The 16,138-nt window shown below is 42.3% G+C and overlaps 1 long non-coding RNA gene across 1 annotated transcript in view; it reads right to left on the bottom strand.

Annotated features, from left to right (window-relative positions):
- Positions 1-724: 724 nt before the first annotated feature.
- The window catches only part of LOC309362164, a 71,618-nt gene continuing 56,204 nt past the window's right edge, over positions 725-16,138 (bottom strand). Inside the window, exons 7-10 of the long non-coding RNA XR_014164814.1 lie at positions 15,002-15,068; positions 13,780-13,859; positions 6,406-6,597; positions 725-2,637 (exon numbers count right to left, since the gene is read on the bottom strand). This is a non-coding gene — a long non-coding RNA (uncharacterized lncRNA). The remainder of the gene's footprint in view (positions 2,638-6,405; positions 6,598-13,779; positions 13,860-15,001; positions 15,069-16,138) is intronic.

Genomic DNA, 16,138 nt, shown 5'->3' on the forward strand with positions numbered 1-16,138 from the left:
GAGACACTGCCTACCAGCCCACTGTCTTGCCAGAGTGGTACATGTTCTGGTTATCTTCTACTTTGGACTACTGCAGTGCACTCTGTGTGAGGCTGCCTTTGAAGGTGATTCAGAAATGTGTAATCCAGAAATGTAAGGTTATCAAGAGTATGACTCCTCCTACTTCCTGCTGGCATCTATAAGAGGCAATAATATGACTGAGGAGGAAGGTTACAGGCAGTGTCATATCTTTAACCAACTGCTAAATAGAAAGGTAGACAGATCAGGGGCTGGCTGAAGGTAGAATGAGATTGGTGGGGCAGTGCTTCATTTGTCCTATTGGAACAGCCTACAGTGTTGAGAACAACCATTTGACAAATAGTGGAAATTGCTGAGGAACAGAACTAATTCATTCCTGAGCAACCTTCTCAGTTGTCATAAAAAAAGGCTAGTCCCAAACACCTCGTTTAGATGGCTGCTTCACTAATGAAGGATTATTGGCATTTGTGTTTTATGATAATTAATTTAGGAGTTACTGGATGTGGGTGTAAAGAGCTTCACCTGAGAAAAGCGTTAGGGAATGCCAAATAGTAACAGGTGGTGATACAGAAACTGTTGCCTGTTTGCTGAAATCTAATGTTCTTGCAAGAAAGACTTGTTTTAACAATTTTCTGCAAATGTTTTTATTTCAGGACATCTGGTAGTTAGATGGTAAGATACTATTTTTTATTTTATTTTTTATTTTTTACATTCTCTTTTTAGAATAGATGAGTGCATTTCATGACTTGGGCCTTTACATTTTCTTTCCAGCTAGGACAACTGTAGGATAAAAATGTTTTAGCTGCCTACATTTAGCAGCTTTGGGGAAGCTAAACATGTGAAGCATCCTCCTAGAAAGAGGAATACAATTGGCAGACCCACCTCTTCAGATTCTACTACTCTCTTTCTGTCTGCCAGAGTAAATTTAATCAGTGTAACTGCAATCTGATTTAATAGTTATTGGACAAGGCAATCATGGTATACACATAACAGTATTGTCCTGGTGAGCTTGGATTTTGCCCCCCCCCTTAAAAAAAAAGAAAGAAATCTTACAGGAAAATAACACAATTTCGTCAAATTATGTGGTTCTATTTGGTATACCAGTAAATTAAGAAGAGTTAGAAAACTCTGAACAGAACATTTAATGGTGCTGCCTTGTGCCCATTGGGAGTGGTGAGGCAGAAGGAAGGAAGAGCAACAATAAGGGGAACCAATGACAGGCAGAGCCAGCTAATTCTAGCTTTGTCTCTATTCTGCTCCCTGTTGAGTTGTGCAAAGGCAAAACTGAAGCTGGTGCTTCCTTCCCTTGAGTGATTTTGAGTAGGAAGAAAAACAGGAAGGGGTAGAATTAGGATGGTGGGGCACTGCCCAGATAGGCCAGCCTCCATTAGCATTTCACTGGCTTGAATATTACTTTATGAGTGCCCAGAGAGAGGTTCATATGACTGATTTCAAGGGAAACCAAGAAAATGTATTGCTGAGTGTCATAACCCCGGGCTCGGATTATGCTTATTCAGGGGATGAGATTGGGGACCCTGTGAGTCATATTAAGATACTCACACCATACATTTAGACTCATAGAATCGTAGAATTGTAGAGTTGGAAGGGATCCTGAGGGTCATCTAGTCCGAACCCCTGCAATGCAGGAATCTCATTGAGATCATCCATGACAGATGGCCATCCAACCTCTGCTTAAAAGCTCCAAGGAAGGAGAGTCCACCACCTCCCAAGAGAGTCCATTCCACTGTCTAAAAGCTCTTACTATCAGACAAGCTGGAACATGTACAGTGCAGGGTGATCAAGGGTATGGAAACCAAGTCTTACAAGGAACAGTTGAGGGAGCTTGGTATGTTTGGCATGGGAAAGAGGAGACTGAGAGGAGATATGATAACCATCTTCAAATATCTAAAGGGACATCACATGGAAAATGGAGTAGCCTTGTTTTTCTCCTGCTCTGGAGAATAGCACCCGAACAAATGGCTTCAAGTTACAAGAAAGGAGTTTCCGACCAACATCAGGAAAACGCTATCCATATTTGAACATAAAATGAGAAGCAATTGTGTGCAGCTCCAAGGGATCATACCACATAGAATAGCACCCTACTGATGAAAAATGCAGACTTATTTACCATGCACAATGACAGCTAATCAATGGAGCTTTATCCTGTTCACCTGTGCTATCAGACTTTTGGGGTGGATGTTTGCAGGGGAATTAACTTTTCTACAAAACAAGGGGGGAAGAGAGGGAAATGTCTGAAAATTTCAGGAAGGATTTGCTGCTTACAAGGTGGCCAACAGCTTTATATTTTTCTTGCTTTTTAACTTGAAAAGAGAGAGAAGGTTTTCAGGAAATGGAGTGGTGGTGACTTCGGCCCAGCCTTAACATCGAGGGATGGAACATTTGCTTTCAGAGTGGCTATGGAGGAAGACCAATAGGACATCGTGAACTCTCTCTTCTCCAGGGCCCCAATCTTCACACAAGATTTATAGCTCATAGATTCTTTTGCAAGAAACACAAGTGTATGCCAGAGTCTCCTGCCTTCAGTTGTGAACAAATGCAATATCAATGCCAAAGTTTTCTTTTTTATATTTCTCTGCCTTCAAGAAAGCATCTATTTCTCTGCAAGCAACAAAAAAGAACAGCTACATCTTCACAACAAAACAAGGGAAACTGTCCACTAGGTATTGATTGTTGGAGAAAGGAGAAAGGGGAGGAAAAGATACATAGCAAGTTCATCATTGCGGGGCCTGAAAGTCTTGCAAGCTGGATACTTTGGAGAAACTAAATAAAGAAATTGCACGCCCTTGCATGATTGTATATTGGGTATTTGTGTGGTGGAATCAGTTATAATCGCTCATTATGTTGTTGCCATTTATCTTGCATTTATTTTTTATTTTTTTTTAAAAAAAAAAAAAGAGAGAGAATGAATCCCACCCTTCTCCTAGCCAGGGGCTTAAAGGTGGCTTAGGAGTAACTACAGGAATCCGTTTAAGAGAAAAGGTTTGCAATAAGAATGTCAAAGTTACTTAACTATCATTATGTAGGGTTGCCATACGTCCGGGAAAACTCAGACATGTCCTCTTTTTGGGGGGGCGGGCAACGTGCACATCTAGGCAAATTTTTACATTTTAAAGAAAATGTCTGGGTTTGGGGGGGTAGGGGGGTACATGCATGCCCAGGAGGGCATTGTGCCCCCAAAGCAGAAAAACTGGAGTAGAGTGAGGCCCTCACAGTGAAGATAAGGTAGGAACTGGGATACTGCCTCCACTTGGGCTGGCAGCGACTTGGGCTTGGGCTGCTCTGCATGCTGCACCTGCTGCCAGCCCAAGCTGGGGAAAGAGGCCTGTGGGCATTCTGCATGCTGTGGCCACTGCCAGCCTCAACCATGGAAAGAGATGCTTGTGCTTGGTGGCTGTGGCCCCATGCACCCGGATTCATGCGCCCCTTTCCCCAGCTTGGGCTGGCAGCAGCTCAGGCTGTCCACCTCATATGTTTGGCTATATATTTTGTTCTGTAACTTCCTAGACAAGTGGATGAAAATATAGCATCTTTAGATTTAGTCTTGCTTTCCTTATGTGAACAACAGTGTGGCATTTACACCCCTGAACACCTGAACCAGGCATCAATTTGTTCTCCTTCCTAAACAAGACCTGAGTAGGCAACAGTTACATGAGATAAGGAGTCTGTCTAGGGAAGTGGAGAAATTCATACCAAAATGCTGATTGCTATTAAAATATGGATGACTAAATTTAAATGAGAAACTGAGATCGTTCCTTTGTTCTAGGATAAAAGAGCTACACAAGATCCCTTCAATGACTGTAAACAGTTCTAAGGAAACACAAGTGGAACTGTCAACTAATTGTAACTTTTATCCTCACCTTCCAGCAAGAGTGTTCCTCTCTGGCCAACCATCCATGCCTGCTATCAGGGAACTGCCATTGGAGCCGAGTGGAGAGGTAAGGCTCCCCAATGATGCCGGAGAGGGAACTAGCAAGGAGAGAGAGAGAGCTTCCGCTGGGGAAGGAAACCAAGGTGACACCAGGAAGAAAGGAGAGGCTGAGAGTACTTCGGAGGGGAGGCTCCGAGACTCTTCCAGTGAGATCAGTGGGGAGAGCACAGGACCACCGCTTGGCACGCCCACTCTGCGCAGAAGGCTTCCGCGCAGAGAAGCGAGGCGGAGACTTGCTGTCAAGGAATTCTTATGTTGGAAGAAGTTCAGGAAACGCCCACTGACGGATTCTGCCAGTGACTGAGACAGTCGCGCTGTTAGGGCTGTCAAACTGGGGAAAGGTTCAGCCATACAACCAGCTTGGAGCAGTTTGGAATTTACGCACAAGCAACCCCAATTCCCATTACACCTGCTATATGATACAATGAGTTGTAAGGCATTCAAGAAGGCTGTTCTGCATACCCCTTAAATTTTCTACCACCACCACCCCAAATGACTTTCAAAAGACTGCAGCTGCCAAAAGACCTTTGTAAGTGGGGATTTTTCAGCTTTTAAAATATTCCTGAAAACTGCAAGTGTTCCCTCAAGCTTGCTGATTTCTCCCTCTTGTTTCTTAGGTCCTATTTTGGTTCCAGTGCTGTGGGCACCCATCACCAGAGTTTTCAATTAAAGGAAGTTGTGTTCATAAGCCAACATGCATTACGCAGACCAGTATCTGTGAGTGAAAGCTGTTCTCCAAATGGGAAAGGCTAACTTTGGTCACCTGGAGTTTTAGAGTACATTGGCAGCAATATGCTGATGACACACAACTCTACTTCTCCTTTACATCTGCAGCTGTGGCAGTGGATGTGCTGGACCATTTTCTAGCCTTGATAATGGACTGGATGAGAGCTATCAAATTAATCTCAATCCAGATAAGACTGAGGCACTGTTAGCGGGCGGTTCCCTTGATTGATTGGAGGTTGCCTGCTCTCATTGGGGTTATATTCCCTCTGAAGGAGTGGGCATGAAGCTTAGGGGTACTCCTGGATCCTTTGAGGCTGAGAGGGCCTCAGTGGTGTGGAGTGTTTCCATCAGATTCAGGTTGTAGCCCAGTTGCATTCTTATCTGGACAGGGATAGCTTAATTTATGTTGTTTATGCTCTGGTGACCTCTGTGTTACATTATTGCAATACATTATACATAGATGGTTTGGAAACTTCAGCTGATGCTGAATTCAGCAGCCAGGATGCTCACCGGGATAAGATGGTTTGAGCATGTAAAGTCAATCCTGACCTGAGTGCACTGGTTGCCTATTAGATTCTGGGTCCAATTCAAAGTGCTGGTTTTGACCTATAAAGCCTGGAATGACCCAGGACCATGTTTCTGAAGGACCACCTCTCCCCATATGAACAGACCCAGACCCTGTGATCATTATCTGAGGCCCTCTTCTATGAGATGTCTGGAGGCTGGCAACACCGGAACAGGCCTTTTCTGTATTGGCTCTCCACTTGTGGAATACTCTCCCCAGGGAGGCTTGCCTTATGCCTTTGTTACATATCTTTAGGCACCAAGCAAAAACATTCCTCTTCCTCCAAGCCTTTGACTAATTAAACAACCCACAGCCTTTTAAACTGTGTGTGTGTGTGTGTGTTATGGGGGGGGGCTCCTTGTTTACTATGGTATATTTTTTTGTGTTTTTATATTGCAAACTGCCTTGTGATCCTTGGGTGAAGGGAGGCGCAGAAATATAATAGACAACAATAACAACAACTTTTGATCCAACCCACTGTGACCCAGAATCTAGTAGCAAAGTATAAAATGACTTTGTTTGACTTTGAAACATGCATCCATCTGTGGCACATTCGGCCTCCTTAGCCCTGTCCATGGGCGGATGCTTTCTTAATGGGATTATTCTTGTACCGGAAGATTAAGACCCTTGAAGAGAACAGCTGAAGAGTGAAAATGCATCAGCTTCATCATTCATGGGAACCATTAAGGATGGTTTTTACAGACCAGTGGCACAGTGGGGATATAAATGGCACTTATCATGCCAAAATGTTACATGTGTCGCACTGCTTGTACAATCTTTAATGGTTTCCTGTAATTATGTGGGCACAATTACATATTCCATTTTCAATACATAAGGCTCTAAACAACTTGGGATGCACTTCTCTGTAATGCAACCTTTTTCACCTGTATCTGAGCACGATCTTATACAGTGATTGATACATTTCACTGCATGTCAGTTCACTGCAAATCTTCACAAATTATTTACTGGTTATAACATTCTGTAGGGATACTTTAGGCAACATTTTGATGGTAACTTTGCTGGTCCATTCATGTATCAAGTGCATTCGAAGAGTTGTTCTGGAGTTGTTAATTATTGTTGACAATAATTAAGCAAAGTAGGCCCAAGGACTTTGTGGTGATGCCTGAATGTCACCACTGCCACTCACCTCTCTGCCTGCAATCCTGAGGATTCAGCCAGACTTGTTGCCAATCCCTGCAACTCCAGAAGTCATGCTTGCATCCTAGTGAGAGGCTGTACCCACATGGCAAGATAGTGTAGTGGGTGATGCTCCCATTTGTCACCCCAGAAGGGAGGGAAAAAGAGTCCATTTTGTCCTGAATGCTAGTTAATCTTCTATCTAATGAAACAAAACCCTGATATTGAGATATATATATATATATATATATATATATATATATATATATATATATAAAACATCTGCATTGCCTCAGAACATCAGAAGTATGAAATCCAGTGGGTACTTTAGGACACTGTCCTTCCGTTTCATTGATTGAATCCATATAACTATTCCTGCTTTCTTTAAAGCAGGAATTTGGAGGGAGGGCATACATACACGCACACACTTTGAAAAGTGTTGCATCTGTCCAATGAGCTATGAACATTGCAATTATCTCTTTCCAGCTTATACCTACATCATATTCAGGTTCCACTGTTTATTCCCTACCAAGATGTGAACCAATCTTCATACACGATTCGTGCCTGATAACATTTTATCAGCATTTATAATGTGCTTATTATCTTTAGGGATACTATGTGACTGCCTAAGCCGTTGTCTAAAGGATTAAAAGCCTAGCAAAATGTTGAAACTTTTTTTTAAAGCTGAGATCTAATAGCTTTAGAGATTAGTATTAATTGAATTAGACTTTGATCTTTGGTGTTAGCTTAAAATAAAATAAGACAAGCTTGGTGTAAAAATAAGAGAGTGTATCTAAAGAATGATTATCTTCTCTAAATGGAAAGTGTTATGACAACATCATTTCAGAATATACTGCAGAAGTAACAATAAAGTTTTCTAACAACTCCAAGTCCTGTGTGTGTGTGTGTGTGTGTGTGTGTGTGTGTGTGTGTGTGTGTAGAAAAGAAGGGGTTCAATACAGACAAAAAAACATCAAGAAACAAACATCATCTTGCTTCATATTGGGACTTAAGGTCTATGAACTGAACAGGTTTTCCACTCATGGCTCATACACACCTCCATTTGCCCCAAGGGAAAGTGGATCTTTAGTGTGGAATCAGAACAAATGACAACTGGGTTTTCCACAGCGTTCCATTGGTTCCAATTTAGTGCTAAAGAGTGTGTTTTCTGTGGGAAAGTAGTGGGGCAAAGGCAAAACCACTGAGAGCCATGCCTAGAAAGCATGGAACCGCGACTGAAAAAGTTCTCTTTCCAATCATTACCCTCTGCACTTCTGATGGAGAGTCATTCTGATGAGCTTCTTAATGCATTATCTTAAGATCCTAGTAGGTTCATATGGGAAGAGACATTCTTTCAGGCACAGAAACCCTAGTTCCAAGTCCTGTAAAGTCTTAAAGGTTACCACTAGCAACCCAAATTCAGCAAAGAAATGCATGGCAGTTTTTCTAGAGTGCAAGTCCAAACTGGGTGTCATCCTCACCCAGGCATGAAGGTGCTTTATCAGCCCAAGGACAACATTCTCTTCTAAACAATGTTCTGTGGGTCGCATGGCAGTGAAGGGTTGGACTAAAGGCAAACTGGGTGAAGCAATATGAACTCTCTCTTCAGACAGTAGGCTAATTTCTTCATGCATGATCAGGCACTACTCTCCCACCTCCATTCAGACAAGAAACAATTCAAGGACACATTTTAGCCAGACAGATATGTTTGGGGTGTGTGAAGCAAGGACAGTGAGGGGTGTGAATTGGAGCAGTGAGTTGCTTCCAAGGGCCAGGTAGAGAGGCTTGGCTCCTGGGCCCCGGGCCAGCCCAATCATAAGACAAGGTGAGGTGACCGTCTCAAGTGGCAGGATTCACAGTGATTCCCCTTGCTCCTGACGTAGATATTCACGTACCCCTTCTCTCTTAGCAGGCAGGGAGGACTATTTCGTGGTTATCCTCAGGTGCCAAAATGTATTGGGCTGGCCCTGCCTGGGCTTGAGATTCCCCCTCTCAATAGCTGTCAACTTACAGATTTGAAAATAAGGGACCAGCAGCCTCGAAAATAAGGGATCAGCAGCCAAAATAAGGGATTTTGCTTAGCTTATACAGAAATCCGGCACTGATGAAGCCATGCTGCTTTTGCTGTGACTTGACAGTGTTTTGCAGGGGGTTGGACTAGATGACCCTAAGGGTCTACAACTCCGACCAAAGAAGAGTGGCAGACAAAACTGATGAACGACATCCAGATGGCAAAGCTTACAGGCAGAATTAGAAACCAGGAAGAGGACCTATTTAATAAAGAATGGGGAAAGTTTATAATTTATTTGAAAAGCTATTGTCAAGACTTACATACATTGGTAGGATTGACAGAAAACTTGTAGTAAAAATTTGAACTATGGGTGGACAAATGATTTATAAAAATAGAGTTATGAAAGGGATGCAGAGGGGGAAATCACTACATTAAGATGCTGCACTGGTTGGAGGGTATGCTAAGCAGCACGTCGGGGCTGCTGTCGTCCTGGCACAAGGAGTTCCATCGGCCCTTCTCCGCCCGATAGGGAGGGAGGGAGAGAGACTCTCGCCCATGCCGCCCGCAAGCCCAGCATGAGGCAGTTGTGGTGCCGCGGCAGCCCTGAAGTGCCACTCTTCTGCATCCCTCCCCATCTCCTCCTCTTCCTCCTCCCTTAGGCCACCTCCTCAGCCACCGCCGCTGCCGCCTCCGGCTTCCCCTGGCAGTGCGGTGGAAGTCTCGCAAGAGAGGGGCTATCTGCCTGCCTGCCACCACCCGTCTCCTCACAACGCGCCCCTGAGGGGGAAAGGGAAGAGATGAAGACGTGGCAGCTCATGCGCATGCTCTCTCTCACGACGGAGGACCCCGAGCCGCTGCTTCCCTCCTGAGCCGGGCAAGCATGAAACACGGGAAATTTAAGGGACATCATCCATAAGGGACAGCAGCGGGACACGGCGCTGGGATAAGGGAGTTTCCCGCCAAATAAGGGACGGTTGACAGCTATGCTCCTCTGTACGCTTGACTTTTTCTATCTCTGTGGAGGAGAGGAAAGTTTCTTACATACGAAGATTAACTTGCCAGGCAAATTACAGCCACATTTCACAATACATTTTCTGAAGCCCTCACACAATGTCTTTACTGTGCCATTTCTAATTGGAGAGATGTTTGCCTAACATTTTCCCTGTATGAAAATCTCTGGATTCTGTATGCTAGAGAAATCACAAGGTCTGTGATACCTCAGACATTAATGTATGAATGCATCATATATAGAAACTAACAAAATATATTATGTGGTGGGCAGAATCATATGTTTCTGTTCCAAGTTAATTGTGAATGTGTTCCTTCTTCCCATTTCTGCATTATGTGATGGCTTTTTAAAAACACAAAATCCATATGAAAGTTCATATTCTAATATCTATTTTCTTACAAAATACCTATTTAAATACATATCTTATCTCAATGTACACATTTCTAAATGCATTTCATTCCAAAATACACCTTTTTTTTAAAAAAAGGTCCACATTTGAGCCGAGACTTGCATCACATAACTTGCAGAAGTCCAAGTCAGAATTTCTTTTGGTAACCTGTGAGGAGACTCTTGAGAGTCTCAAGGACTGCAAGAAGATCAAACCTATCCATTCTTAGGGAAATCAGCCCTGAGTGCTCACTGGAAGGACAGATCCTGAAGCTGAGGCTCCAATACCTTGGCCACCTCATGAGAAGAGAAGACTCCCTGGAAAAGACCCTGAGGTTGGGAAAGATGGAGGGTACAAGGAGAAGGGGACAACAGAGGATGAGATGGTTGGACAGTGTTCTCAAAGCTACCAGCATGAGTTTGACCAAACTGCGGGAGGCAGTGGAAGACAGGAGTGCCTGGCATGCTCTGGTCCATGGGGCCACGAAGAGTTGGACACGACTAAACAACTAAACAACAACAACAAACCTGTGAGTTACTGTAGGAGGTTTAAACTAGGCCAATCCATTTGCAAGTGTAGACTGTACTAACTTCTCCTCCATCCCTGTATGATACTCATCTCTGTCAACACTTGAAACACTGAGCTTATATTCAGCTATTTATAAATGAACTGTTTTGCTTCATCTTCATTCCTCCTCCTCCTCACTCTAAACCAAGATAGTTTGAAAGCATAACACTTAATTGCTGAGTGGAGCCAGGGAAAGTAAAGAATCAAGCTGTGAATGCCACTGCTATCCTTAGCACTCAAAAGATAATCAACATGCCATGGGGTCTTCTTGACTGCCTGTTTTGCTACAAGGTATGTTCTTGATGAAAACTTTGTTCTTACAATTTGGTTGCATTTTATTATTCAGAAAGGCAAAAAAAAGAGTGGAAGAAAATGCAAAAATAGCTAATTATCGGGTGTTATAAGAATGCAAATTCCTAATCAAACACCCTTGACTGTCATTGGTGGCGGTATTCTGTCTGCAAAGGGTTACAATTACTGACACACACAAGACAAATATATTTAAAGATTGTGTTCAGGTATTTGTGGCTAGCCAAGAGCTACCTGCTGGTATCTTAGCAACTCCTACAATTTATTAAGGCAACTTTAATTATAGTTCTCAATCACTGATGTCTGCTCAAAAAGAAGAGGTTCTTCAAACATCGCTTTGGACTCATAGGGTACTTTACTCACTGCTGTTTGTTAAATCATCTGCCATTTTGATTGTGATAGAACTATTCACTCATTACTTCTAATTATTAAGTAGCACTCCCAAATTTAGTCTCTGTCATTAAGACACAGTCAAAAACAGAACAAGTTGAAATGAAAGTGTGTAGCCAACAGGTGGATATCATAAATTTATTTTTATCTAGACAACAACTTTTCTTCCATAGGCTTCAAAGCAGTTGTATAAATGCCCATTTTAACCATGCTCTGAGACCTGAAATAGAGCATCCATTAAGAAGCCATCAACTTTTTCTTGGGAGCATTATCTATGCATTACCTGGTTTGGAATGTCATAGCATGTATATGAACATCCTAAGTACTTTTGAGACCTTCCATCAGTAGAACACTGGCACACAATGAAACGAAATTCACTAAACAATTGGTTGTTAGCAGGGAGTGGCAGTCACAAACGTTTACTCAGAATTGACATAAGATTGAGATAGTAGCCTGGTTTGTGCCACATGCAGTGAAGATTAGTGAATGCTATACAACAGTATTTTAATTGTTAGATGCAGATTCTGCTGAGCAATTTTATTGTACTGAATCTTTCAGTATTTTGTCTGCATGCTAATAAAAGTTTGAGATTGATTGAGATTGATTTATTGTGTTGAATAAGAGAAATTTACACTCAAATGCCACCTTCCCCATACATGTCCATTACAGATGTTCTGAATGTTTGAAAAGAGCTGGTGTGTTCCCTGTTTGAGTCTTGTTCTCCTTTTTTTAAAAAACCAAAACAAAAAATCCTGGGCACCTAGAGTTCCCACTGGGTAACAGGCACACCAGTATGTTAATACCATTAATTTCCAGTCAGAATAGAACAGATCTTTCAAACTTCAGATCAGATTAAGTCAGTCTGGGAAGTTGGGTGTAGATTTGCTCATTAGGGAGTAAAATGTGAAGACTCTGTTATCCTTTTTCCCCCCTTCAAGATAAGAAAGTGAGATTAGAGGGCCTGACCTAAGGATGCCTTTGATCATAAAATGACTTATTCTTCAATTGATAGAGGTGAAAGGCTCAACGCTGGCAAACTTCCTTCACTGATTGGCAAATATAATAGAATACACTGCAGAAAGATTGAGGTCAGCCATTGATGGATGTCCCTTCAAGGTCTCATAACAAGACATGCACTTAAGGCCCAAAAGAAAAAAGCCATAGATATCTGCAGTATACCCACTGTTATCTATTATGCTAACATTAAAGATCATAGAAGGTATATAAGAAAAGTACATGATGCTAAAACACTCTTATTTCAACCTTCACCATAGTTTTCCTCCTTTTGGTCTTGTAAAAACTTGCCATAGTTAGATGTAGAAAGTTTTGAACCAAACAATATCCAAACAAAAAATACACCAATTATGGTTTTAAGAGTTGCAGATTGTTATACCACGGGGGAATGTTGGTCCTTGCCAACGAAGTTGCGCTAATAACACACTTTATGGTATTTTGTTTTGTTTATTTATGTTGGTACTTGGATAGGGTCTAAAGTGAAACCCTAGGATTCAAGGAAAGGGGGTGGAACCAGAAGGTGTAGGTCATTGATTTTGGCAGGTCAGGGTACAAAGCCTAGTGGGTTCTTAAAAATAGGTACAGTGATGGATCCCTGGCCTAAGGTTCTAGCATGGAGAAGGACCATAGTTCAATGGATAGAGCGCATGATTTCCATGCAGAAGTTCCCAGGCTCAATCTCTGAGCAGGAATTCTGCTTGGCCTGCCATACCTCCATGTTTGATACACATGGATGTGCCAGGCAAGGCATGCCACCTGCTCTGCACCTGACATCATATTTGACATCAGATGTGCAGAGCTCAACTGAAAGGGGCTTTGCAAGCACCACCAGCATATAGCTCCTTACGCAGTGCTTCTCAAGCACCCAAGATCCAGCTGACTGTCATGTGGTTTAGAAACTTCCTAAGCACCAAACAGAGGGTTTGCAAACCCTGTGAGCAGCACCTCTCAAGTGCCCTGCAATCAGTATGCAGTGCTGAGCAAAGCCAGCAATTACATTGTATATTTATGATGTCACAAGATTGACAGGTAGGTGGTCCTGGCCATCTGCCAAAGATGCCTTGCAGAGATGAGGGGAGATAAAAAATCTGGCCCCAACCCTGAAGCAGAAGGTGATTGCAATGATGTTTTTCTTTCTGGGACTGTGGAAAGCTTCTGCCAGTCATAACAAGCAGCCGTAGGCCAGTTGGATCAGGTATAAGGCAGATTTCTGCATTTGATTCAAAGCTTCATGCACTGGAACTTACCGTATACTGAAGAATGGGCTGGGCTAGATGGGTACTACATTCAATTCAAGGAATGGCTGTGATAGTGTCTCCGGAGCTCTGTTCAGGAGATAGATGGAACTTGACCCTGAAGACCTGCAACGTTCCTTCTCTCCAGCAGCATGCTTTACTCAGCCTGATAAATGTAGGCCAGAACTACCATGTCCCAGAAAGGCATTACAAGTACAAAAGAAGGACAAAAATTAACAAGCTGAAAAACAGAGACTTAGGCCACATTCACACCATATATTTACAGTACTACGATATCACTTTAAACAGTCATGGCTTCTCCCAAAGTATGCTGGAAGCTGCCGTTTAAGGGTGCCAAGAGTTGTTAGAAGATTCCTGTCCCCAAACTACAATTCCCAGAGCTGTTTAAAAAATAAATATTGTTAGCAACTTAAGTGATTTAAATTGAAGTAATTACTTACAATTTCTGGAGTTCAAAGGATTTATTCATGCAGGAACTATTTACATGTGAGTGAAGATAGAGAAATAGCAGCCATATTGTCTAGAGAACACAGCAAACAAAATGTCAAAGTTTTTAGGGGTGGAGTTAACTTAGAGAAGCTACAAACAGGGGATAACTAGATCACTAGTCAAACAGATCACTAGTCAAACAGTGCCCTCTTCTGATTTAAAGTAATAGAAGTAGATGTTCAGGAGAAGGAATGACTCCCTGTCTGAAACAATGGAATACTAAGCTAGATGGACCAATGGTTTGCTTATGCATAAGGCATAAGGCAGCATCCTATATGGTGGCGCGTGTAGATGCAGCGGCTGGTTGCTCCTCATTCTGGAGCAGTCAAGTAATTTCGTTGTCCCTGAGAGGGGGCAATGACAATAAAGATATTATTATTATTATTATTATTATTATTATTATTATTATTATTATTATATGCTTATGTCCCTAATTTGACACAGTTTGAATTCACCAACTCAAGTGTTTGTTTGTTTGTTTTGGCAGGTGGGGGTTGAACTTGTCTTGTACCACTGAACTTGTACCTCATAAAATTATAGCTTACATTAGAAGTGTATTAATTAGTCCCCAAATTCCTGACGAACATCTTACATCTTGCAGAATGCTTATAGCAGAGGGAAAGTTAATAAATTTAATAGTCCCAATCAGCTCACATGATGCTACTTTAGAATGCTAATGTTAATGCTACCTTTTTAAAAGTGCAAATCACCTTTCCTCCAAAAGTGGGAAGAAGAAGAAGAGTTGTCATTTAGTTTGGGTAAGTCTATTGCTTGAGGCAGTTTGCTTAAACCAGAGAATCTCAATTTTCCACATGATGGGCTACTTTCTAATTTATAATGATGTTTTAATCAAGAGACGTCCATCCATTTTGCAAGGAAAAGGAAGGCAAATAAAATATATTTTTAAACAAATGAAATGGAAAAAATCATTTCTGATGAACAAGACCTGTTCAAAACAAGGGTGCTATTTCTCTGCCCCTTTGACAGGAAGTTCTATTTGGCTGCAAAGTTTCATTTGAGAGAAAGTTTATGATAAACGTTTTCAATGTGAACCAGTAAATGATAGTCAGTTGTGATTATACTTAAGGATGTTACAATCATATTTCTGGCTTACATTACTGGCATTCCACCCCCGCCCCCCTGCCCCCTTTTAAAAGGCTTTCAGCTGATTACTTTGTTCTTTTCTTCTTCTTCTTTTTGATTGGAAAGGCCACATCAAATGAAACACCTTGGAGAGATACTGTGTAAAAATAAACATCATGGATTTTGATTAACGTTAACATGGGGCAAACACTTCAGAAACATAAAAGACATCTGTAATATTGCAAAGTATCCTACTGTCTATAGAGCAGGTTAAAAACAATCCTCTACATGTGTTCAGAATATATTCTCAAAACTGGATGGTAAGGGAGGTGAAGGGAGTTCACCACCAACCTGTTTGTATTGTTTAGTGTCGCTGAATGTCTTCAGCTATGGAACCTTTCTGAGCCTAAGAGCTTCATTCCCTGATTGTCAGCTTGCTGATGACCAGTAGTGGGGAGCTTCAGAAGCAAAAATGGACAGAGCAATTGATGTAGCTCTTAGGGCTTGCCCACACTTCATGCCTAGAAAGCACATCTCAGAGTGGTTTTCCCTTTACCCCGCTTCTTTCCCATGGAAAACCCGCTAACATCAATCCATAGAAAACCTGAATTGCCATTTGCTCTAACTGAGTGCTAAAGTGTGGTTTAAAAGGTAAAGGGACCCCTGACCATTAGGTCCAGTCGTGACCAACTCTGGGGTTGCGGCGCTCATCTCGCTTTATTGGCCGAGGGAGCCGGCATACAGCTTCCGGGTCATGTGTCCAGCATGACTAAGCCACTTCTTGCAAACCAGAGCAGTGCATGGAAATGTCGTTTACCTTCCCGCCGGAGCGGTACCTATTTATCTACTTGCACTTTGATGTGTTTTCAAACTGCTAGGTTGGCAGGAGCAGGGACCGAGCAACGGGAGCTCACCCCTTCGCGGGGTTTCGAACTGCCAGCCTTCTGATTGGCAAGTCCTAGGCTCTGTGGTTTAACCCACAGTGCCTCCCGTGTTCCATAAAATGTGGTTTACCCTGGGGAAAAGCATCAGGACAAGAAGAAGTGTGGATAAATCCTTAAAGGCAGTTTCATTCCATCCATGGCAAAAGACATTATCAGACACACTTCAGCCAGTAAAAATCATTCATTGTGGATGTGGAACAAAACTGGTGATCTGGGGAGGGTGGGTGTGACTGGGAAGAATCCTGAGAGTGGACAGAGAAAACTGGAGGGCTGTGTACTCAGC

This window comes from Podarcis melisellensis (genome assembly GCF_964234715.1).
Source record: "Podarcis melisellensis genome assembly, chromosome: Z".
NCBI classification, from domain to species: Eukaryota; Metazoa; Chordata; class Lepidosauria; order Squamata; family Lacertidae; genus Podarcis; species Podarcis melisellensis.